The 24,939-nt window shown below is 37.3% G+C and overlaps 1 protein-coding gene across 13 annotated transcripts in view; it reads left to right on the top strand.

Moving 5' to 3' along the window:
- Positions 1-24,939, top strand: part of GTDC1 (glycosyltransferase like domain containing 1) — a 311,001-nt gene that overhangs the window by 114,931 nt on the left and 171,131 nt on the right. The gene's annotated exons all lie outside the window — the stretch shown is intronic.

Here is a 24,939-nt window from a genome sequence, read left to right as displayed (position 1 = left end):
AAAACTGTAGCATGTATTTGCAGCTAGGAAGGCTCTAGGAACTGGTTCTTAATATACCCCTGAGTCTGCCTCTTCCTTTGCGGACCAGTTCAAGCTTTTCCGAGCACTTAAGAGTGCCAATAAAGACTGTATTGTAAAAGTGAGTTTTGCCCATCTAATGAATTGATAAAAGTGTTTTTATTATGTTCCGTAACTTTTCAGTTAGTAAGCAGCAAGCATTCATTTGGCCTTAGACCATTTTTTGGTAATAAATAAAATATCCAGTTTATGTTTTCAATATCACTTTACTACGCAAGGGGAAAAAACTCACTAGCTTTTGTTTTTTTTTGTTTAGGAGCAGGTTTGGCAAGCATGGCTTTAATTTCTATAAAGTTAGTAGAATTTAACAGTATACCAGCTTCACCTACTTTAAAGAAAATGCTGGTGTGAAGTCAGTAATGAATTCAAACTGTAGGTTCTGCTAATTGTATTCAAAGTTTTGAACAGTTCTTAAGACTTACACTGTTTCTAATTTCATCTAGTTTATGTCATATATTTGAACCTTGGGCATTTGCTACTTTAGCGTCTCATCAGTGTACATTAGGAAGAGAAAAAGAAATTGCGAAACAGTATACTTGTGTTTTGTCATGCTTCATTGATTTGAAATAATTCTTCTGTTAATGGTGTATGTAATACTTAGTTTTCCTATCCACGGTAATGCTTTCAAGAGAGAGTAATAAAACTTTTAGAAGGCATACGTTTGTGTCCAGCAGACTTGACATAATTTTCTGTGTTATATTTATACTCCAGCTTAAGTAGGCAGAGTAGATTGCAAACCAAATCCCCTGAGCTAATTATATATCAGAAAACAGGTTGGGGATTTTTTTCATACTCTTACATAAAGTACAAATTATTTCTCAAATTGATAGTATTTAGCACCTGTTAAATATTTCTGTTGTTCCTAATGTGCTTTTAGTTTTTTGTTTATATAATGATTAATTACAGTATCAAAGTGGTTTAGGTTCTTCATCTTAGGAACATTGCAAAGCTCATTAAAAGAGTCAGATTCAAAGCTCATGCAATGTATGAATTTCTTGTGTTAAGACTCAAATTGAGTATTAATTGAAGCTGTGGCTTGGTGAGAACTGCTGGTAGATTTAATCTGGAAAAAGACCTGTAATAATACTAGTGGGACAAAAGCAAAAGAACTGGAATAGTCATTGAATGAAGCATCAAGGAACAAACCTACCAAACAAGTGCCATTATGACTTGTTAAATAGGCATGTAAGCTAGATGTCTCGTTAGATTAAACTGTTATGGATGTCCATTCGCCTGTGGAAAAGATGGTTATTTCTAGTTAGAGTATTGCCTTCCCTTTCTAATGCATGTCTTGCTAATATCATTCATACTTGTGTCACCTGAGGATCAGAAAACTAAAATGCAGATCATCTGCAACTATTTTGGGGAGATCGTTTGAAAGCTGAACCTAGCTTCTAATCCAGCTTCATTACAACCATAATTGTATTATGGAAACTTGAGAGCTCAGAAAGCCAGCTTTGAAGTGGCTGGTATCAAATTTTTTTTTAAGATCAGCTTAAAAAAAAATAAAAAAAATGCTTAAGCACCATTGGTTTTTAATGGGACTTGAACCTAACTGCTTAAGTCAATTGTGAACATGGAAATTAGGCTCTAAGGATACTTAGTTCTTCAGAGGTATGCATTGACCTAGCTTCTGTTTAGGCACCTGCTTCCACATGATGTTTCTTTGAGAGTAAAAGCATTGAGAAATGGGTTTTCTGAAGGGGCTGGTTTTAAAAGTAGATCCATTCTTAAATAAACAGAATGGCTGCTTGCTCAAAATCTTCTTTCTCTGTCCCTGCCTCCTCAATGCAGTAAAAATGGGAAAGCTCTAAAAATAAGGCCAAGTACACCTTACTCATTTAGAGAGGGAGCTGCTACTGTATTAGAGTGTTTTCTTCTCATTGCAAGCCAACATATTCAGCTCATCATGTATCTTCTCTCAGTTATTTGAGAATATAATACCCATTTGTCCCTCTTTATTTCACAGAATGTGTCACTGAAACCCTTGTTGCATGTAAACAGGAGTGTGAATACAAGTTGAAGTATTCTGCTTTCATCTACCATTGATTTATTTATTCATTCCTTTGGTATCACAAAGACTTTCTTCACCTGTTATTGCCAAGGAGCAGACAACAAGGTTTTTCACTTACCAAAGAATTCTTGGAGAATAAGGGAACAGTAATGTTAGAAGTCTGACATTGCTGAATTAAGTACTGCATTCAATTTTCTTGGACTAAATCTAGCTATATTTCAGTTTATTAAAAAAAAATTCAATATTGTCATAAAGATATGAATTCAACTGTAATATTCATCATGTATGGATGTCATGTAGGTATATTTAATATATTTTTAATTATCAGGTATAACTTGAACACTTAACAATAGTTACCAAGGTAAATGCAAATAAAATAATAGCAGTTTCTCCACTGCAAGCATATAGATTTAAATATTCTTTCTGTTCAAAAATAAATTTGGTCATCAGATTAATGTATCGTAGATGATTTGGTTGCTTTCTCATATCACAAAGTCATTATTTGTTTGATTTAGTTGGATGTAACTCTCATCTTCTGAAGATCTAAGAACCTCTGCATGTTACATGAGTCACAGCAGACGTCTCTCCTTCTGATGTGTAGCCTGGAGCTCTGGTGAAGGGAAACACTGAAACTAAACCTTGCCAGTTATTTAAACCATCTTTCATTGCAGAAGGTTTTGCATTTTGGGTGGCATGTTTGTGTCATAACCACAACAGTCAATGAGGAGATCGTCATTCAAAGAAGGTGGGAGATATTTAGGTTCTCTTTCCACTGAAGCGGTACATAACTTTGAGCAAAATTATTCATCTCCTTTACTTACCCTGTGGTTGAAATGGGTCTAATAAGTCTTATAATTTGTAAGCTTAGTATGCAAATGTGCAAAGCATGCTTAAAAAATGGCCAATGAACTTGGAAAGCTGGTTTTCCTATTAAATCTGAAAAAGCAGGTAATGTCAAAGCACAGTCATCTAATTGTGACTTTGCAAACTGTGTGGTGTAAGTATAAATGTGACTCTACGTATTTTCTCTTTGGAAAGCTTTTTTGCCACAAGAAGACTAATAGCAACACTTTCAGCAGGCTGCAGGAGGATAAGATAGCATGCTTGCAGCATTTCTTTGCAGCGTAATTGCAGCATCAATGAACCATGAATTCAGCCTAATTAACATAACTGGAACCACTGCAATCATGCTGCCATTCAATTTAGGTTTTGAACGTTCTGGTGAAGTATCATGGTTCTGCTGTTTATTGTTGGGATGCTGTAAGAACTGTCCACTTGCGTTCTTGCTGCTGTCTTGATGTATTTTTATTATTTCAGGATAGCTAGGGAACTTCAGAAACAGAAGATCGTTGGCTTACTGTTCCATGACTGAATCTACAAGTAATTCTGTATTACTTCTGTAAAAAGTAATGAAACCGTTTAGTGTACTATAAAACTCAGAGTAAATGTACTAAATTTCCAAGTTAGACACAGGTTCTGAATTGTAATGTATAGCTAATGGCAAATAATTCTGGAGTGTTTTAAGGACTGCATTCTCAGGATTTTAAAAATAACATTTTCAATTACTCTTTGTAAACACTATACCTAAGAGAAACTTTAAAAAAAAAAACAAACTTGGATTTTTTTAATGTGTTGCTCTGTAAGTATGTGGTTTTTATTGTTACCATTGGTTGTGCTGCAGTAAAATCAGAAAGCCACAGAAACAGATCATGTATCATGGGTCATGGCAACACTGCAAACTAGCTGGCTATTTTTGAATCATAGAATTGTTTGGGTTGGAAGGGACCTTAAAGCTCACCCTGTGCCAACCCCCGTGACACAGGCAGGGGCACCTTCCACTAGACCAGGTTGGTCTAAGCCCCATCCAACCTGGCCTTGAACACTGCCAGGGATGGGACAGCCACACCTTCTCTGAGCAACCTGTGTCAGCACCTCACCACCCTCACAGGGAAGAACTTCTTCCTAATATCTAATCTAAATCTCCCCTCTTTCAATTTAAAGGCTTTCATCCTTGTCCTATCCCTACAGGCCCTGAAGTCAAGAAGAACTCAAGGGACTGCTGAAAACAGCATTATCTGGTAAATAACTGGGACTGTCTAGGAGACTGCCTGCATCTCTCTTGGCCATTAGGGGAGAGATCCTTCACAGTGGGACTGAAGCCACTTCAGTGATGCACCAGAGAAGTTACTTCTGCCAGTTGTGGCAGAACTGAGCTAAAAAGCTTAGGAATCTATGAGTCTATGAATCGCTGCCCTGTTATTTTCTGCTCTTGACTAACTGCAGAAAGGAAAGAATAAAGCTTTTCCTTGCACATGATTTTATGTAGCTATGATCATGCTGTTTTACCACATCTCCATGAACGTCCGCTGAAGGTCTGTGAAGTAGCCTGGTTATTAATTTGAAAAAAAAAAAACAAAACCCCAGCATTTTTATAAATCTTTCCTAAAAAGCAGTTACATTGAGAAGTTTTATATTATGAGCTCAAAATGTGAAGTTTGGAAGTTGTTAGAAGTTGTTTGTAGCTACTAGAAATGTTTCCATAGTTGCCTGCTCAGCAAATCTCATGTTTAAGGCCAGGCTGGACAGAGCCTTGGGTGACATAGTTTAGTGGGAGGTGTCCCTGCCCATGGCAGGGGGGTTGGAACTAGGTGATCTTAAGGTTATTTCCAACCCTAACTATTCTATGATTCTATGAATATCTATATATATAAAATATATATCTATATATATAAAATATATAGATATCTCTATATATATAAAATATATAGATATATTTATATATACACAGACACACACACTCAAATGCGTGTGATAGGTATGAGTATACAGAAATTTAAAGAAGTCTGAGCTTGTTAAATAAACAGTTCTGCGTTTCCTGAAGGATAGTCATATTGAGAGGAGTTGCCTCCATTAGATAAGGCCAGTTCACTGAAAATAAAAGAGCATGAGTTTCAGGTGGTGGTAGGCAAGTTGTTTGATGTGGTGAGCAGGTGTACAGAAGTGGCATATGACTATGGTATTTAATGCTGCTGTGAGGGACTTTTCAGCCTCTTTGCGTTGCAGTTATTTAGGAGATTTTTACCCCAAGGTGGTTTGTAATGCAGTAGTCTTATCTGGAAACAATGAATGATGGGTATGACCAGGATATCTTTTGAGAGGATGGGGTATTCAACTAGATGATTGATAGCCTTTTTTTGAACCATATGTAGTGTAATAATCCCTTGGCGGTGTGCATTCTGGAAGGGCTCCAGTGTCACAGGTTGGATGAGTGAATTATAGAATCATTTAGTTTAGTAAAAACCCTTTAAGATCATTGAGTCCAGCTGTGGTTTCAGAGCAGGTGCTTGCTAGAATAGTACGATACAGTAATTTTAGGAATATATCCCAGGGTTGTTTCCTTTGTTTTGAGGATCTTCTGCATTTTTCTTGGGTGTATGTTCATCCCTTTTTATTCATGTGGCTGATTTCAGAAAATTCTTTATTCATGTTGACTCTCAGATGCTAGATTTCCATTTGTTCATTGCTTTTTTCCCCCCCTAGTAATCTTAATTTAGGAAGTTATTTGTTATGCTTTTCACTCTAAGCATCTAAGTATAAATTTAGTATTAGATAACTGCAGACCTTTTGAAATAGCCATCTTGGTCATGTTGTTTCCTTCCGTGTCCTGATGTGACTGTCAGCATCTGAGATCAGATGAAACTCTTTCGTATGTTTCTCCTGGAGTGACTGTTGAATTTATCACTGACCTTTCTACTCTTTGCTTTTCTCTTTAAGATGCTTAGTGTTTGTTGAGAGGTGGGCACTTTCTTCAACCTCCTTCTACTTCTAATGCAAAAACTGTATTATTTTTCCCCAAAACACGTTCTCTGCTTGTGACCATCTGATGCACGTGTAACAAAACTAAGCACTGGTTCTCATCTGTTTGGATGTCAGGGTAAGCTCATGGCATAGACTCATGGATGTCTGTTAGGATTTGCAAGCCTTCAAAGGCTCATAGAATTCAAATGTGTGCCTGGAATTTTCTTAAGCAACAAGATCATACAGACTTAAGTGTTTTATGAGATTCATTCTTCCTTTCATGGGATCATATCTCAGAGTTTAGCTTAGCATTGCCTGTATTCAAGGCTGTTCATGGATTTGTGGGGCCACTAATACAGTGAGATGCTTTTCAAGAAGGTAGTTAAATGTACTAAATGAATGTGAGTGATCAAACTGACCTCAGCACTAGTGAGACTTCTTGTGTTCCTGTGTTGAAGGGGGGAGGTGATCTGGGAGCATCGCACAAGAGCTGGAGTTGGAGAAGGTCTGAGCATGGTAGTTGGAGTAGAATGACTGGCTGATGAGTTGTTTCTCTTTTTTTGTGATCTATTGGGTTGCTGATCTAGTTTTTTACAAGTTGTAAATTAACAGATGAGTACCTGATGTAGAACATACCCCTCTAGTTTTGCATCAATCTGTGATTAATGTCCTATGTATAACTCAGTGAATAAGAAAGTGACAAAATCGGACCCTCTTCAGAAATGACTTTTCTTAACTCTAGCCTGTGAACAAGCTGCAGTGGCTGCGGTATGGTCTGGCAAGCTTGCTGTCATAATTCTCGGGTTCAGGTGCTGGTTAGTCTTTCCTTTCTCAGAAGGCTTAATACACATTTTAGCTGAGATTCCCCAGTTGAACACTTATTAATAATGGGGTCAAGCAAAGGGCTGGCTGCGGCTGAGGAAGATTTGAAGGAAGTGCAGAGAATAGCTAAAGTGGTTGGTTCCTGGAAGATCGAGTCTGTGATTCATCCATTTGGAAATGAAGGAGGAGAAAGCAGTGCCAGTTAAATATCACAAAAGGTTATGATAAGCATCTAAATATCTGGAGAGATCACAGTCTTTCAGCATCTTTATTCCCTGCAGCTGCAATATGTAAACTCAGGAAGATGACTGAACATTGATACTTAGTCACGCTTGTTACTGAATGCAGTTACTGAGAATTGACAGAAGAAAATATTTTTGAGAGGAGTTTCCAAGGAGAGTTCATATTTCTAGTTTAGTGTGCAGCAGAACCAGTGCATTTGAATGGCTTTCAGATCTGGTAGAGAGACAGAGTAATGGCTTTATGGTAAAATATTGCAAAGGAAATAATCAGTCTCCTTCAGAACCAGTTTTTCTCTTTCCTTTTCCTTCTCTTTTCCTTCTCTTTTCCTTTCCTTTTCCTTCTCTTTTCCATTCCTTTTCCTTCTCATTTCCCTTCCCTTCGCTTCCCCTCCTCTATTGTTTGTAGATGCAAATTCTGAAGTGACTCAGACCAAATGTCAGAAGTAATTTGAGTGTTTGGTATTTTAAATCTAATAGCTCTGTTTCCACAAGAACTCTTGCACACATTCTTGGACACTTTTAAAACATTGATATATATAGTTTTCTCGTTTTTATACAAATGCTTGAAATAAGGTCTTTGAAGGCACTAAAAAATTTAAGTTGGTCATTCTGCTGAAATAAATTTTTTAAAAATCTGAAGGATATATGTCTGTAGACAAACACAGACCTTTCCTCTGTATGCTGTTTGAAGGTGTTTTCAGGCTGTGTGAGTGCAAAATAATTGCAAATTTTCACCTTTGATATCTATAACTGTCTTACTATTCTGAGAATTTTTTTAATGATTCATTGTTGTGCACTGACTGAGTAAATTAAGGAATATTTTAAGGAGAGACATATAGAAAAAAAAAGTTGTTCATGATGACTTCATGTACCTCATGGAAATAGCTTTAGTTGAAATAAGAAATAGGCAAATCCATAGGTAAGTAGGAAGAGAAATTGTCGTAAGCTAAGGGCATGGTGATTAATGATCAACTGAAAAAGGGAGCTGAAATTTTGTTTTGGGGACTTTGACCTAATGCAGTAACTGGTGAGCAAACCCTAGCCATTGTGGTTCCTACTGCCTTGCAAGACACTGTGCAATCGTGTCAATATGGGTTATTTTTTAGGTTATTAAATAGATCGTGTTAATACCAAGTCTCTTCTTCACCTGTAGGCGTCATAGGCTGTCACTTGCCCTTATCTCAAATCTCAAAAGCATCCATTGTCCCAATGTCTTCCTTCTCTTTAGCCAGGTCCGTTCACTACTAGTGAATGTCTGTCTGCTCCCACTATTGTTCAGTGAGATCAGCTAGGGAACTGTGTGTGTCACTCGCTAACTGGTGGTGCTCACTTGTGCTTGCTCACCTTGACAGCACCGTGCTGCTGTGTGAGAGATGGGCTCTGGGACAGTCCATTGCCTTTGGCTGTGGCAGTGTCTGCTCCAAGCTATTTTTTGAACATCCAAAGGAGCACATCCCCATTAAAAAACACCACCAACAAAAGAGCACTTTGATTAATTTTTTAGGGTAATTGCCTCTTAAAAGACTCTGAAAACTGGTTTTTAATTAACAATCTAGTTTACATAAAAGGTGCGTATTGATGAACATAGTCCACGACTTCTTGCTTAGTTCCATTATTCTCCTCTTATTCATATGCAGAAGCTAAGGTTTCCAGTGATCTCACTGTTTATCAAAATCCAAGGTACTTAGAGGTTAATGTTTTTCTTATATTCTGGTGAGAGTTTTATCTCCTGTTTTCTTCACAAAGGACAATAAAGGAAAAGGAAAAATATGCTACCAGAAAGCACCTTAAGGTACAGATGACCCATCAAAAATTAGCTGAATGGGCTTGTGAGAGCTGGAAATTTCCCTAATGCTTTTTTGGCATATAGTGCTTCTGAATATCTGACAGCCAGATATTTTCCTATTTGTGTTCAGAACTATTTTCAATGCCAAATATTGCTGATTGACAAATTCGATACGAATTGCCTATTATGCCATGAGCCCTCCTCTTGCAACATGCTCAAACCCTTGTTTAGCACTGTGATAGCAAAGTGGTCAGCATTTCACATGAGTGGTTCAGTAGCCTTTTTGTATGTGCAGGAAGAGCATAATAAAATATGTATGTGTAGTATAACTAGGATGCAGTGCCTTCCTGCAGTAGGGGCACATTTAATTTGGAGAAGGGGAATAGGTACAGTAGGAAAAGATGAAATGCTGATCTTAGTACTAAGTAGTTTCTCAGTACCAAAGGTGATGCAGCAGCATAATAAAATAGAAACAGGATTGAGGTGTTTACGCTTATTCACATGAGTACTGATGGAACACCTGCTGAATTAACCATACAGCCCTCCTTATATATATGATCCTGTACCTTACCTCCAAATCAGAGCCAGTTATGTTAGAATAGCTGATTACACTCAAATTGTGGAGGGGATTTTTTTCCCCAGAAATTGGTTCTATAAAAAACAGGCTTATTTTAAGAATTCTGACTTCAGACAAATAATCTAAAATTGACGCTTGATTGAAGCAAACGAACCAAACACAATTTATTGCTTGCTCCAAATTGTAGTGAGAATATTTCCCTTCTGTTTGAAGGACCTTCTAAAAATGTTCCAGTGGTTATTAATAGTAACTTGAGTGACTTGGAGGTATATACATATTTTGTATCAGAAATATTAAAAAAAAAAAACCAGTCTAAAAATCACCCGATTGTGACATACTGGATGTGAGACATCAAATTGTCCATCCAAACTTCATCTAAAAATTGTAGCTATATCTTTCCAGTTTGTAGGCATATTCTACTATGAATATACATTAAATATGAATTTATTTAGCAGCATGATTATAAGCCTTCTCTTTGTGGTGAAGTATTCTTAATGCATTAGAATGAATAAGTGCCTACAAAAAGCTGAAATTTATGACTTGAGTCTACTTTGCCTTAAGTGTCACAGTGAGCTGGGTTTTCTATTAGTGAAGGACCACAGAACATGAAAGTCCAGCTCTATGCTGAGGCCGAGATTAGATCTGAATGCAAGGAAGAACAACAAAGGTCCACAAACTATCTGAAATCTGCAAATACTTCCTGTACTTAACCTACACTTTCATTGCGTGACTGTAAAGAACAGCAAATCTTTGTTCGTTTCCTTCTCAGTTCCCATTCAGTTAGTTCAGAGACGTAGGAGAAAGGTTGTGGGGAGCAATTTTGTTATCAGTCTTCCTACAGTTTCCATCTGATTCTGTCAAGAGTGAGTATATCAAAACCATGAGCTTAGAGCAACTTCTAACCATCAAAAAGGTTTGTAAAGATCGTTATATATATATATATACGCACATATATAACGTATAAATATAAACATTGGTTAGGACTGTAAGTTCTTTTATATCTTTGAAGTTTAGCTGGTACTAGAGATGGTAAGAACCTAAGCTCTGCTTTTGTATTCAAGAGAGAATTGCATCTACCTTAGGTAGAATGGGGAAGAAGCAAGTGTTTATCTTGGGAAGATCCCAGAATGTTCAAGTGGGGTGATTAGCTACAAAGTCATTCTGGTTTATTCATTTATGAAGACCCATTAGGACATTTCTTAGATCTATATTCCAGAAGGCTTTGCTACTCACCATGGTTAAATACAGAGTACAGTTTCAGGAATGCTTCTCTCATCCTTTGTGCCTGTCAGGAAAATGTTGGTTTAGCAGCCTCAAGGTGGTCTGGTGGTTTTGTTCACAAGTAGAATCATTTGCCATAGGTTCAGTGATTCTTGTAGGGAGTAGAGAAGACTATAGTATACATTACTTAGAGCTGGAAATATGTCAAGAAAAATGGTTCATGGATTCTCACAGCTCAGTATGTGGTAATTTGAATCTGAAATAAATTGAGTAATCTTGTTTGTGAACCATCAGCTGCAGAGGTATTTATTCTATATTCTAGAGGTATTTCTATTCTATTCTGTGATTCTTTGATTCTATGATTATGAAAGAACTTGTGTCCTGTTTACTAGAAACACCTGTATGTAAAGCTTTGTTATAACTGCTCAGACACACTGAATGAGGCTTCTCTGACTCAAAACAAAATAGAAAAAAAATATATATGAAATGTCCCAACCATCATACTGATTCTTCTTTTACATCTCAACAAGGTTACTCTTTTGGAAAACCCTTGTAAAAGAAATCCACTCTTTTCACTTTTAAAGCCATTCATGTGGCGACAAACTACCATTCTTCCATTTATATCTGTATCCATCCATTTAAAAGCTAAAGTTTTCCAGCTTCTTGGGTTTATAGCCAGCTGGCTGATGTATGTAACATGAACATATTCTGACTGCGTGAAATGTTTTGTCTCATTTAACCCGTAATTGTAATGTTCACTCTAGGCCACAGCTCACCTGCATGTATTTAGCATGTACAAGTTCCCGCAATTGCAACTTGCCATCTTCTTATGTCTGTACAATTTACTGTTTTTAGCTAAAAGTTAATTAAAAAACAAAAAAACCTCAACCCCAAAACCATCCTTCCTGGGATGGAGCTGGATAAAACAAATATGTTCAAGATGGTAGGCCATAGCTGAGCCAGCTCCTGTGGGACCAGTGCCCATGTTTTGGCATTTACAGTAAACTTTAGAATGACTTTTTAACACAAATGCTTTAATAGCAATTGGGGAGGGAGAGGCAAGGCAGGGAAGAAGGACATACATACTGTTTTATGAATTCTAGATTGCAGATTTTTCTCAAAAGTAGTCTGATAAGCTGTACCTGTTTTTTAGCAAATTGCTGCAGTCTTAGAAATCAAAGTAAAAAAAAATTCACTGGAAGTGAAACTCTGAAATGTCTGCCCTGAATTACTGAACATCAATGAGAAGTTTACATTCAAAGAAAGCGTGAACATTAAAATTTGTTAGCATACTTTGGCTTTGTAAGAAATACATTATATTATTTATTCTTTATGCACCATTGCTGGGTTCTAAGAGAGGCAATAGAACCATTAATTAATAGTAGTAATCCTGGGTAATGTCATAATAAGCAATACAACATATTAAAGCACATTTACTTCTTGCCAGCTATCAGGAGGAACCTTTACATATTTTAAAGGGCCATTAGGTTTGTTTACATACTGAGTTGAAGCTGGTATGCTTTGCTTCTAGTAGAACTGTCATTGGCAGGGGCTGAACCAGACCATAGTACTTGACTCCGATGGTATTGAATTTCCCAACCGTTGTGGGCAGTCAGTAATATATTGCTGCTACTTCAAGGCTGCCTGTCTCTCTGGGATAGTGGGTACAAACCAAAACCATGTAGTCCTCAAAGCTAGGGTGTTTGGGGGTTACTGTCATAAAAATGAAAATAACTGAAATTATATATATCAGAATCAATTTTCCACAATGGAAAAGGTGGTCTATGAATGCAAACTGTGCCTTCAGGTATATTACCTAACAGAACAACAAAAATGTGCTGGGCTTTAAATTGTACTAGTAATCTGGAAAGGATTTTCTGACTGGAGCTATGTTAAGTGTTAATAGTGAAACCTGGGTACTTTTTCCTTTGATCTCTACTCAAGCTCATATAGAATAATAGGATCAAAATAAAATGCCATTTATATGAACACCTTATTCTTTTGATCTTGGCACAAAAATTTCTGTCTCCAGCTACAACTTAGCAAGCAGTGCATCTGCTCATTTTAGTTGGACCTTCTAGTTTGTCATAACTTTTAACAAATGGTGTTGCGGCCAATTTTTTGTGTAGTTCATGAACTTAGTTGTAATTTTTGCCCAGAGTCTTTAACTGCGTTTTCAAAAGAACTGAGAATAAGGTAAGTGGGACCTGTAAACGGGTGACTTATGGTTAGTTGTGCATATGTATGTTGAATATATAATGTAAACATTTGTATGGTGCTACATTTCAAATTATAATGTCAATTGTTCTTTGACCACTTGATCACCAAAACTGTGATATTAGTGTACTCTGAATAAGAGAGACTGTATGGGCACATCACCCCAAGAATAGTTGGAGTAATTGTATGGGCACATCACCCCAAGAATAGTTGGAGTAATTGTGATTATAGGTGCTAAATTTTGGACCCCAGCTTTTTCCATCAGGAAGGTGATATTGCCCCATGGTGTCTGGGTGGGAACCAAGCCTTTCTCTTCATTGCCCCTCCTCCACAGGAAAGACTATAAAAGTATTACAGCTGGATACCCTTGCTTTCATGTAGAGATGTACAAGACAGATAATCCACGGGTGAACATGAGTACCTTTCAGCTCTTTATTCCCTGGGTTTGATAGTCAGGAGTGTTTCTTTGGAAGTCATTATTGCAAGCACTTAAAGCTGCTTCTTCATGCTCTTTCAAATCTCTTATTAAAATTCTTCACCAAAGGCTTTGACTGCATGGAAACAGCTGAGCTGTATTTATTATGATGATTGATTGTGTCTCATTGTGATCCCTGCTTCAGTTGTCATAACCTCCAAGAGTAGACGGGATGGGCATGAGGCACTGTGCCACCTGAAAGCAAATAAACTGAAGTCCTGCAGTTCGCCAATGTCATAATTGCTGCTGTCCAGGAAGAGGGATTAGTGAGTGTGAAGAAACCCTAGCTAGGAGAGAACCTGTGCCCAAGCAGTATCTTGGGTGTCAAATGTCTCTCTCAAGCTTTGCATCCCACTGTAATTTATATTTAGCTATTATGCTTATTAGATAGGAACAGTCAGCTTGTTGTACGCTGTATGCAAGGAACACCACTGTGTAAGCCCTGGGTAAGCGTTTAGGCTCTTGCTGAAATGGCTGCAGTTGAGGCTGCTGCACGTGAGCTGTCTTCCAACACATTGTGTTGCAAACTTAGCTGAATCTCTATAGTCTGTTATGAAGCCAGGAGTATTGCAGAAAGCCATAACCATGGCCATAACCTATAACCTTAGTCTTATAAAATACTGCATATTCATTATGTGCAATAGAGATACCAAGCTAGTTTGAGCACCAGAAGCAGTGTAGACATATTTGCACACTAGGTTTAATGCATCCTGCTGAGATCAGGTCTCCAAGCCAGTCTGTCTTCAGTCCTTCCGTAAATGAGTACAGTACTTCTGTAAGAAAGTTTCTGCTGTAGTTGTTTAAAAGGTGGTAAATATCTCTGCAGCTCTTAACTGAACAATGTCCATGTTCATCTTTTACCACTTCTCACTTTGTAGCCCAGAATTCAGACCTACCTTTTTTCATTACCTCATAGCATACCTTGGAGCAGCTTTCCAATACCTAAAGGGGCATACAAGAAATCTGGAGAGGGACTTTTTACAAGGGCAGGTAGTGATAGGACAAGGGGGAATGTCTTTAAACTGAGAGGGCAGATTCAGATTAGCTATCAGGAAAAAATTCTTTAGTATGACAATGGTGAGGCACTGGATCAGCTTGCCCGGAGAAGCTGTGGATGTCCCATCCCTAAAAGTGTTCAGGGCCAGGCTGGACAAGGCATTGAGCAACCTGGTCTAGTGGATGGCAGGTTGAAACTGGACGATCTTTATTGTACCTTCCAATCCAAACTATTCTAATATTCATTTTATGGTTCTGTGATCAATTAAAGGAGGGATGTAGGACTCTGGACAAGGAGTTAAAGAGCTACAAAGATTCATAGGTTTTTTCCTCCTTACAATAAAAATGTGATTACCCTACTTCTGCAGTTAGCATGAAGCAAATTGGCTCTGCCATGAAGTCGGTGGGGTATGAGTTAATACAAGGTAGTAAAGGAATAATAATAAAGTAAAACAGGAAAGTCCACAGTCTTTTATGACAAAAGCAGTATGATCCTGTTGCAGTCTAAGGCCCTGCTGCAAGTAGTATTTTCTGATGCCTGAATAAGTGCAATTTACATATGTACAAAGCGTATGAATAAAGTTACAAAAGTATGCATAGTAGTTTACTTTTTTTTTCCTTGAAAGTAATTTGCTATTGTTCAGACTTTCAGTTTTCACTGGTTTTGTTTCCAAAACCCCAGAAGGAAGAAAAAAACAAAAGTCCAGAAAGGCAAAAAGGGATATGTTCTCATTTCAGTTCACAGAATTTCCTGCCTTTAAACAATACAAATATATGCCCTTAGGTTTCTTACGTGCTGGAAGGATACTGAATCCTTGAAACAGATCAAATTAAAAGCAAGTCCACTATAGCAACAGGGAGTTTTACCAACACATCCAATAGATCTCAGCAAGAATTCACTGGTTTTTAACTGTGTTGCCAAGCCTTAGAAAATCCTAAAATGTTGACTCCATAAATGAATAAACACTCAAAAGCAGCAAGAAAATTCTAGGCTGAATTTGGCACAGTGAAAATCTGGTGTTTAATAATTGTTCCCTATTCATTACAGGCCCCATAAAAGCTATTATTTAATAGAACTTTGAGATGTATTCACAAGCAGAACAGACATGGACATTGGCTGTGTAAAACTTTTTAAAGTACATTGCTTCCCTCAGTTGCGGTTACATGTTTGATGGGCTGAACTTGTTGCTCCCCACACTCAGGGTGGAACATATGAAGATCACGGGGGCAGCTGGCAGTAGCTGTCACCAAAGAGTGTGGCAGGTCGAGGAACCGGCATCCTGGGAAGTGGCGACTTGGGCATAGAAGGAGGGAGAAGCTGAAGAAACTTCTCCTTGGTGTTGTTAAATGCTTTAATTTTGTCATTTGCTTTTAAATTCACACATGCTGGCCTTTTTTTCACCTTTTTGACCTCTTTCAATAGAAACCTCAAAATGCCATACTGAGAGTACTGCTCTCCACAGTCATGTAGGGTGTATCTGTACGGATGATGGTCAGAATTGTAGAAGCAAGGCACTGGGGTGAACAGTCATGGTCAAGCTCTTTGCATCTCCAAGGCTTCTTTTTTTTTTTAATTTTTTTTTAATATATTTAATACAGTAATGTTCAAGATGACCAAATCCTGCTGCAGAGCAATTCACAAGCCTCTGTGTCTTTATAGGGTAGGCACTATCCTTCCCATTGTCCATTATGCAGATTGTCACCAAGATGGTAACTCAGCATACAAGGGTAAGATTCCTGTTTGTTTTGATACTGTTTTCTCCTTTTTGCAACATATTTCTCTTCTTGTTCTACAGTCTTTAATACCATAGGTAGATCAGTGATGAGCCACAAGCATTTACAGAATTTGGAGATGCAGATTCCCTGAGGAGTCTTTTAGTGCCTGCATGCTGAAAGGCATCGCTGTCATCCAGTTTTATACCAGAAAAAGGGATTCCCACTTATTTTTGTCCCCTTTAATGACACTGCTTCTATCAGTAAATACATTTTCAGAGTTTTCTGACAACAGCTTGATCAGGGCATAGAGCTATGGCCATTCTAGTTCTAGAGATGGAGAGAAACTTTTGGTGTTTGAACAATGACACACTGATGCACTGGCAAAGTAGGGATTAAGACTCAGTGTTTCCTCTAAACCACACTGGCTAGGTGAGGTACAAGTGCATACACAATAAAACTTCAACTGTAGTGCAAAGAAATTGCAAGTAAATCTGATAACAGTAACACATTTTCAAATGGAGGTCAAAATCTCTGCATTACCTCGTGGTCCTCAGGGTCAGAGACAGTTGACTGGAGCATCTGATTTGAATGCCCTGGGGCTGAGATATCTCTGCAATAGCCCTATGTTTTTCTTACTATTTGAATGTTGTATGGATGACAAAATGGGGTTTGTTTTTTTGTGTGCATACAATTATTATTAATTAATTTCTCTAGCTTCTTCAGATAAAACTTCCTTCACTTAAACCTTCCAGTGAAAGCAGGCTTCATTGCTTATATATTTCTTGGGTTACCTGAGAAAGTGTTAAATAATTAAGGTAAAATACGTGTTTTCCTGAGAAACACAGAAGTTTGCATTTTCACAGTTGAGTGAATTATCAAAACCAGATGTGAGCAAGTGGAACATTTTACATAAATTTATTAAAGTCATTATTTACCTGTAAGTTATAAGAAGGACTTAGTTGCACTAGTTTGTTGCCAGTATGCACTGCCAATAATCTGCCAAAAAGCAGCTTGCTGGCAAAATCACTGAAATGGTTAGCTTATGCTTGCACAGAACATTACAACTCTGAGTCAAATGAAAGCCTACTATAAACAAACTCTTTGATGGTGGATTCACTGGAATATGGTATTGATGTATGGTATACAGTTTATATGGATTATGTATACTGTGCAAGAAATATGGATATATATTAATGGTAACTTAATATGTGATCAGTTAGGACAGTTACTGTTTTCAGTATTCACTATGAATAAGAGCACACAGCAACTGCTCAGTTTTAAAATAGACTATTCACATGCAGCCCAGAGCACTAGCATACTATTTGTTCAATTAATACAGAAAGGCTATTGAAAATGTAAAATATCTGACATCTACACAGAGTAATTTTAAAGGCAACTTTTCTTCTAGGAGCAATTTATACATTACATAAACTTATATTTTTCATCCAAGTATCATTTCAAGAATAGCAAGCTTAAATATTGGAGGCCATAGGGAAACATAATATTACGATAATGTTCTTTGGTGTGGTTTGGAAGGTTTTAGGAAACATTTGGAAGTATTTTTCTCATAAAATCACTTAACTATTGAAGTGTTATGATAGCACTCCCTTCTGCATCGCGTATGTTACAAAACAGCCTATTTAAAGGGGACATCCATCGTATATATCCTGATTAGAAGTAGTTCCACAAAACAGGAAATTATATGTTATAGGATCCTGGTATTAATTTTAATTTAAAATAAAATAAAAGACAAGATGATTTGAGGTGTGATATCAGTTTTCAAATACCCATTTCCAATTCTTAGCAAGAAGAGATGCTGTATTTTGTGGAGCTATATGTGAAATCTGCATTTTCTAAATAAGTACTCAAGTGCTGAGCTGTTTTTTTCTGTTTAAGTAAGCACTAATAAACATGACCAGTCCTTTAGGATTCTTAAGAACCTTAAAAACCTTGCAGTTCTCAGAAGCCTAACTATTTTTCCCCATAGTGTAGTTCATTCTTTTGAACTTATGCAGAAGCAGAACTTAAATCAACAATTTCTAAATTTCTGGCAGTTGTTATCAAGGGGACTCTAAGGTCTCCAAAAGTGTATCTTTTACTTTGCAGTGTCAGTGCAGCAGATCTATACAGTCCTGATGTTTAATTATAGGGAAAATGACTTTTTTTTTTCCCTCCAAACTATCAATTAATTCATGTTTTCATATCTTGCACAAAATAATGCGGAAGTTATTTTCATCTGTTATTAAATATGTATTTTAATTCATTACCATCTTTCTGAGGAGTTTTTAAATTATCACCATTTCATTTGTTGAGAATGATGTTCTTAGAAATTACAACTGCACAGATCCTTACATTTCGTGTTAAAGGATTTCAGGGAATTGAAAATGTGAATTCAGAAATAATATACATAGGATCAAGCTTAGTCTTTCTTGAAGTCAAAGAGAGCTTTTCATTTGACTTCAGTGGGTCCAGAGCCTCCCTTTCAGTGTTAAAATGCAGAGTAATCACTATCTGCTGACCTAAGGCACATAAGATATTGTTGAAGTAATTTCTCAGGGGTAAATATATAACAAAATGGACTAATCCCACAAGTACTAGATTAGGCTATATGTGCTTTTGGCTGAAATGATGTCCAACAAGAACAGCAGCAGAGATGACTCAAAAACAGACTTTCAGCAATGTGTTTGTTTTGAAGTAGTTTCACTTGCCTTTGCTCCTGTTTTCAATAGTTTCACTGCAGGCTTGTGTTCTGGAAGGTAGTACCTTTCCATGTAATAGGGGGAATAAAAGCTGAAGAATGCTTTAGTTAAAATCTTGGTCATCTAGAATATAGGCTTTACAGTGTATTTTGAGCAGTAATCTTAATGTTAGAAATTCAAGCGTAATATTGAGGGGAAAGTTAGAGATCAGTTTAACCCTCCACCTCATAATTGAGGTACGGATATGACATCTTAGCAAACTAACAGGAGTGTTGCTGAATCAGAGTGAAACTAGATTGGAAATAAAGTGTAAACGCTAAGTAAAAGTGGGAATTTTGGCAGTATCAAATACAGATACTAGATATTGAGGATTTTTTCTCAGAAATTATTCATAAAAGTAGGCGGAAATTGTGCTTTGAAGAATCAGAATTATCTTCTACTCTCTTTTCTGTTGACATCTTTCATCTCCTGCTGGTCTCATCTTCCTTCTCCACTCCAACAAACCAATTTATCACTTGAGTCAAAAGCAACTGCTTGCAGTTGATCTGGATCCAGACTCTCTTCTCCGGGACCATCTCTGGATCCTCCCTGCTAATCAGGCACACCGCTGGAGTAACAAGGGTTTTTGCAGTCAGCTTATTTGTTGCTAACCCAGCAATATTTTGGCTGATTTTGCAGAAAGAAATCAGACCTCATGATATTCCTCCCTGATGTATCTGTTGTATAGATTACATACCACTTCCCTCTTTCTGGCCAGGATACAAATATCAAGAAGAAAGATGTCCTGCTGCTGCTCTCACCTTTAGCTCTCTCCCATGTTGTTCACCTTGTAGTCCTTCTTGCAAGCTGCTGCTAGCTGCAACACCTCTCACAAACTTAATATCTGAGTGTAAAATCTCCATCCTTGGCCATTGACAGGATGAGCTTTGAGCAACCTAGTCCAACTGGATGACCTTTGAGCAGAAGGTTGGACCAGAGCCCTTCCAACCTCAGTGATTCCCTGGGTCTGTGCTGTATTTCTCCTGTCATGGAAGATAGTTGAAGGAAAATAATGATCACAACTCAAATAATATCTCATATATCTTGCAGCTTGCAAACACGGAAACCAGTGTAAACCATAATTACTCAGGAAAATATATTTTCTACTGTGGGAAGGCAAGCCCAGATACAGACCTTGTATTTTCTTTGCTGTGCCCTTCCGAGTGCTAAATCTTGGCTCTGTTCAGTTTTCTTTCTGTTCTCTCTCTTTGCTGCTAATCCTTGACCATGCTTACAAGGCTCTAATATTTATATGGCATTATCTGTGTTAGAGATTACTGCTGACAAGTAATCTTTTCTGTCTTCTGAATGAAGACTTGCAACCGTTGCTAAAGACCAGAAAGTGAAATTAGATCTCTGAAAGTCTGTGACAGCGTCAATAAACCCTAATATCATTTCCCTAAATACTGAAAAACTTATTTCAAGTTTTTATGTTTGAACAGTAGCATAGCTTTGGGACACCTGATCACACTCAGCAACTCTTTTTAGCTGTAGAGCAAAATGTGACAGTAGTTGCAGAGAAAAAAAAATCAAGAACAAAATTACTGAACTGAGTCTTGTCTCCCAGTTTTTCCATTTGTTGCCATCTTTTGAGGAGTAGGTAAATATAAATGCATCAGTTTTACTGCTATCAGGTGATTTATAACAATGAATATTAAAAATATATATGTATATGTAAATAAGAACACCAAGTAATTGCTGTCTGTTCCAGTTTGGTTTCCAAAGAACTACTTTCATGACCTTGGTTGTGTTTTTTTTCCTTAGAATAGAGTGGGCAAAATTCTGACTTCTGAGAAAGCTCAGAGATATCCAACTGTGGTATTTGTACAGTGCTTGGCCAGTAATATGTGTGCACAGGGACTCTTCATCAGGGACTGTAGCACTAGGACAAGGGGTAATGAGTGTTTAAACAGGGGAAGTTCGAGTTAGATATAAGAAAGAAGTTCTTTACTGTGAGGGTGGTGAGGCACTGGAGCAGACTGCCCAAAAAAGTGGCAAATGCTCCATCCCTAGCAGTGTTCAAGGCCAGGTTGGACAGAGCTTTGGGCAACATGGTGCAGTGTGAGGAGTCCCTGCTCATGGCAGGGCAGTTGGAACTAGATGATCTTAAAGTGCTTTCCAGCCCAAACCATTCTATGATTCTATGGTTGTATAGTTTTGCATATATTTGTAGTAATTGTAGGAAGAAATTCATCTTGGGAAAAGGATAAATTCAAGGAAGCAGAAAGAAAGGAAGTGCAAAAGTAGAATGTCTTAGTTACTGCAAATGGCAAAAATGACTGTCCACTGCAGCCATTATAAGCCAAATGGACTCCAGGTGTTAGAATCACAAAAGCTCTCTACAGTGTTTTAAGTCATGTAAATTCTACTAGAAATATTGCAGTTAGCAAAGAGACATTTATGATCATGTTTAAAGAAAGATTATCAGACAATGAGTTTGCTAAGTTGTAAGTTGTAAGCTGTGACAGTGCATCAGCGATGAAGCAAATGCAGTGGCTCTAAAACGTGTGTGCTCCAGCTCCAAGGCCTGGGAGAGGTTTCTAACATATCTGATCATGACCGTCTGCTTTTATTATTTTTAAACTTTTTGATGGTTATATAATTAAAAAAAAAAAATCCATTGCATTTTCAGCAGTATTTTTTAACTTTGCTTCCAAATATAGCTACAGTTCCAGAAAGGCCAGGTTTTATGAATTCAAATTCTTTTTTTTCTTAACAGCTTATATCCATTCTTTCAAATTGTCCTTCCTTATAGAGATCAGCTATTCAGATCACTATACGGCACACAGAACTTGCTTGTACAGTTTGATCTAACTTAAACCAGCACTCCAGTTAGTCTTTCTAATGTGGTTTCTATTTGTTGAGCAGTGACATCATGGCCTTTCCATTTTTTTGTTGGTTTTTTTTTTAATAAAATGGTGCACAAAGTGACTTTTGATGCCATGAAAAAAAAAAACAAACAAAAAACCAAACAATTCCTGTAAGTAATTTTTCATTGGGGCAAATGAAGTGCTGTGAATAAACACGTACAATGTAACATGGCAACATGTTATGGAGAAGCTGGGGAAAACGCACATGTCTGCTTCAAGGAAAAGAATGTAGGTTTCCTCAGAGAGGGGTTTCATAGCATAAGTGAAAAGAAAATACATAATACATAGATGGGGCATTTTTTTTAAAAAAAAAGGTGTTATTAAAAATGGCAAATATTTAGGTTGAAACTCTGACTTTTAATATGTGGGAGTTTTATTACATATGGACATAGTTTAATTTTTATCCCATCTTTTTAACTAAACATCTATACTCACTATGCAAAAAAAGAAAGTTTTCAAGGCTTACTCTTTAGAGTCTTAATAAAGTTTGAAAATTTACTGTTGCGTGTGTCTGAGATCCTCAAAAATAAGAATAAATTAGGTTTTGAAAGTCTTGAAAACAAGTTGTGATGCTAATTAGTTATCTAAGTCTCTGTTCTAAACTTAAGTGTGTAAATATCTGAGTTATGAATAAAAGTAAAACATTTTTTATGTTTTTTTTTAAATATTGGGGACAGTACCTCATAGAATCTGTTGCAAGTGTTAATATCTGTATGCTTTGGTGATTTTTTTTTTCTGGAAACTTTCACATGTAGAAGATTTCACTACAACAAGTTAATAATAAAATACTTCTCCCATATGAAAAATAGAATGCTATGGCATTTTTCATTTTACGTGATTAATGTGTCTTGTAACTAAGACTGAGAAAAATGGTGCATCTTTCTCAACAACTAAGTTCTACCTAACTGCTGCAGTAGCTGTCTAGCTTGTTTTTTAGAATCATGGAACCCTAGAGTGGTTTTGGTTGCAAGAACCCTTAAAGTTCACTTAGTTCCAACCCCCCTGCATGGGCAGGGACACCTTCCAATAGACCAGGTTGCTCAAAGTCCCGTCCAGCCTGGCCTTGAACACTGTCAGGGCTGGAGCAGCCAGAGCTTCTCTGGGTAACCCATGCCAGTGTCTCAGCCCCATGACTTTGAAGAACTTCTTTCTTATATCTAGCCTTTTAAGCCTGTGTCTACTCCTGCCCTGGCTCTGCTATTCCATAGCCAGCCTCTCTGAGGTTGTATGTTCTGAAACTTAGATAAATATAGATGAAATTGAAATTTAGATTATTTTTGTGGAAGGGAGTTGATACTGGTTCCAAATAAAACACTGGAACACTTGATTTTTTTCTCCGGGTTATAGACTTCTGGATGGCAATGTAAAAGTCCTGCAAGCTCTGAGATCTGGGCAGATAGAGGATGGAGAGATGAGTCTGTTGGGAATGTGGCAGAAAAGAAGAATTAATGTGACTCTGGAAGAGAATAGAGTAGCAGGAACAAAAATGTTCTGGAGAGAATGTAAACACAAAAAATGTGCTAACTAGACGTTGTCTTTCTCCAGCATGCTTTTGGGAAATGCACATGAACAGGTTTAGAAGATTTCATGTTGTTATTAGTTTATTTTCAGGTCATTTATTTAAGTGTCATAAAGAACATTAGCTAGTGGTTAGGGACTACAATATCCATTATATCATTCCAATCATGTGGACAAGTTTATATTACATATGATTTACAATGGTCTTTCAGCAGTTAAAATTGTTATATTAAGGTACAAGGTTTTATACATGGTTCTATTTAGGAAAATCCAAGTGGCTGAGCGCAGAGATGTCTTCCAATCAAAGTCCGAAAAATTAATGCTCTTACACGAACACTGTGTTGCAGTGAGAGCTGTTTATGGCTCTCTGCCTACATCCTTTATCATGTCTCCACTGTTGTTAGTAAAATATACAGAACTACTTTATGCCAAAACAATGGAAGTTAATGCAGATAACTTGTTCCAAAGTTAACCATCAAATAAATCTTTTTTTTTTTTTATAAAACTGTTAAGTGAAATGGTGTTCTAAAACTTTTAAAAATTGTCAAGATGATGAATACTGTGTGTGTAATACAAGTAAATACCATGGAATTGATTGCACACACATGTCTTAAATAAAGGATATTAAATAGTTTATTCCAGAGGGAGATCGGTAGAGTTTTATCTACTATTATTAGAAATTCTGCAGTGACGGATCAGATTTATAGGGCTGAAAACTAAGAAGGAAACCTCTTCAGAAATAGAAATGGTGCACTGAGTGGGTGATTGGCTGGGAGATTAAAGACAGGCAGGGGGATATAGCCTGCCTAGGTAGTCCAGCCTTTCACATATCAGGCAATTCTTAACAGCAATGAGTTTTCAAAATCTGTTAGTTAAATTTGGTTTATTGGTCCTCTCAATTCGGTCTTTGACTTGGTAGTTTAGGGCAAATCCTGTAACCTATTTCTCCATCAGCTTTTCCCATGCTTAGATATATATCTGTGCAGGGATGTGTCCGTACTTTAGAGGATCCACCACCAGCTGGTTTTAGGTCTATAATTCATCTTGGACTGTCAGAATGCACACTTAACATTTCAGAGCATATGTGTAAGTAATTCAGCCACACTGTATTTATGCTTTTATGTTCTGAGAATCTGAGGGTGGGTAAGTTGCTGAGATGGGAATGTTTTAAGTTGGATTTGTTTGGGAACCTGTCTTGTTTGTAACATAGGTAACAGATTCAGATGAGGTTGTTGAGTGTGATAGAATTTTTTCTGGTTTTATCAAGGCCAGGTTGGATGGGGCTTTGAGCAGCCTAGTTCAGCCTGTGTCCCTGCTTGTGGCAGGGAGGTGGGAACTAGATGATCTTTAAGGTTTATTTCAATCCAAACCATTTTAGGATTCTATGATTCTGTGATCTACAGAGATCACCAACGGGTGACAGCAAGCAGTGGAAAAATGGTAAATCTCATAGGTGATTTGGTCAGTGGCTTGAAAATGCAGCTTAGTATAGACAAACATGAGAATAATACACCAAGGGATGGAAAGCCAAATCAAAGAGTACACATCACATGGAATATTTACGCAGTGTGCAGACTTAGTAAAGGAGATTCAGAGGTTTGAAGAAAAATCTTCAAAGCAATTAAGTCAAGAGTACAACTGAAGTGTACAACTGCAGTAACGCTCACATAGTGTGTGTGTGTGTGTGTTTGTATTTTGGTAGTGATTTTGAGGAAGGAGAGTTTGTGTTTAAAGGTGGTCTATTGCAGGGTGAGTTGGATGATTCTGGTGTTTAAGAATATTTGTTTTGACAGGGGGAAGGGAGTGGTTTGTTCACAGCCCAGAAACTGTGGAGGTTGATAAAATGGAGCAAGTGTTGGCTTTAGTAAACA

This window comes from Pezoporus occidentalis, unplaced genomic scaffold, assembly GCF_034315485.1.
Source record: "Pezoporus occidentalis ecotype Australia unplaced genomic scaffold, CSIRO_AGI_Poc_V1 ctg54, whole genome shotgun sequence".
Taxonomy (NCBI): Eukaryota; Metazoa; Chordata; class Aves; order Psittaciformes; family Psittacidae; genus Pezoporus; species Pezoporus occidentalis.
This window is presented reverse-complemented; position numbering and strand designations above follow the sequence as displayed.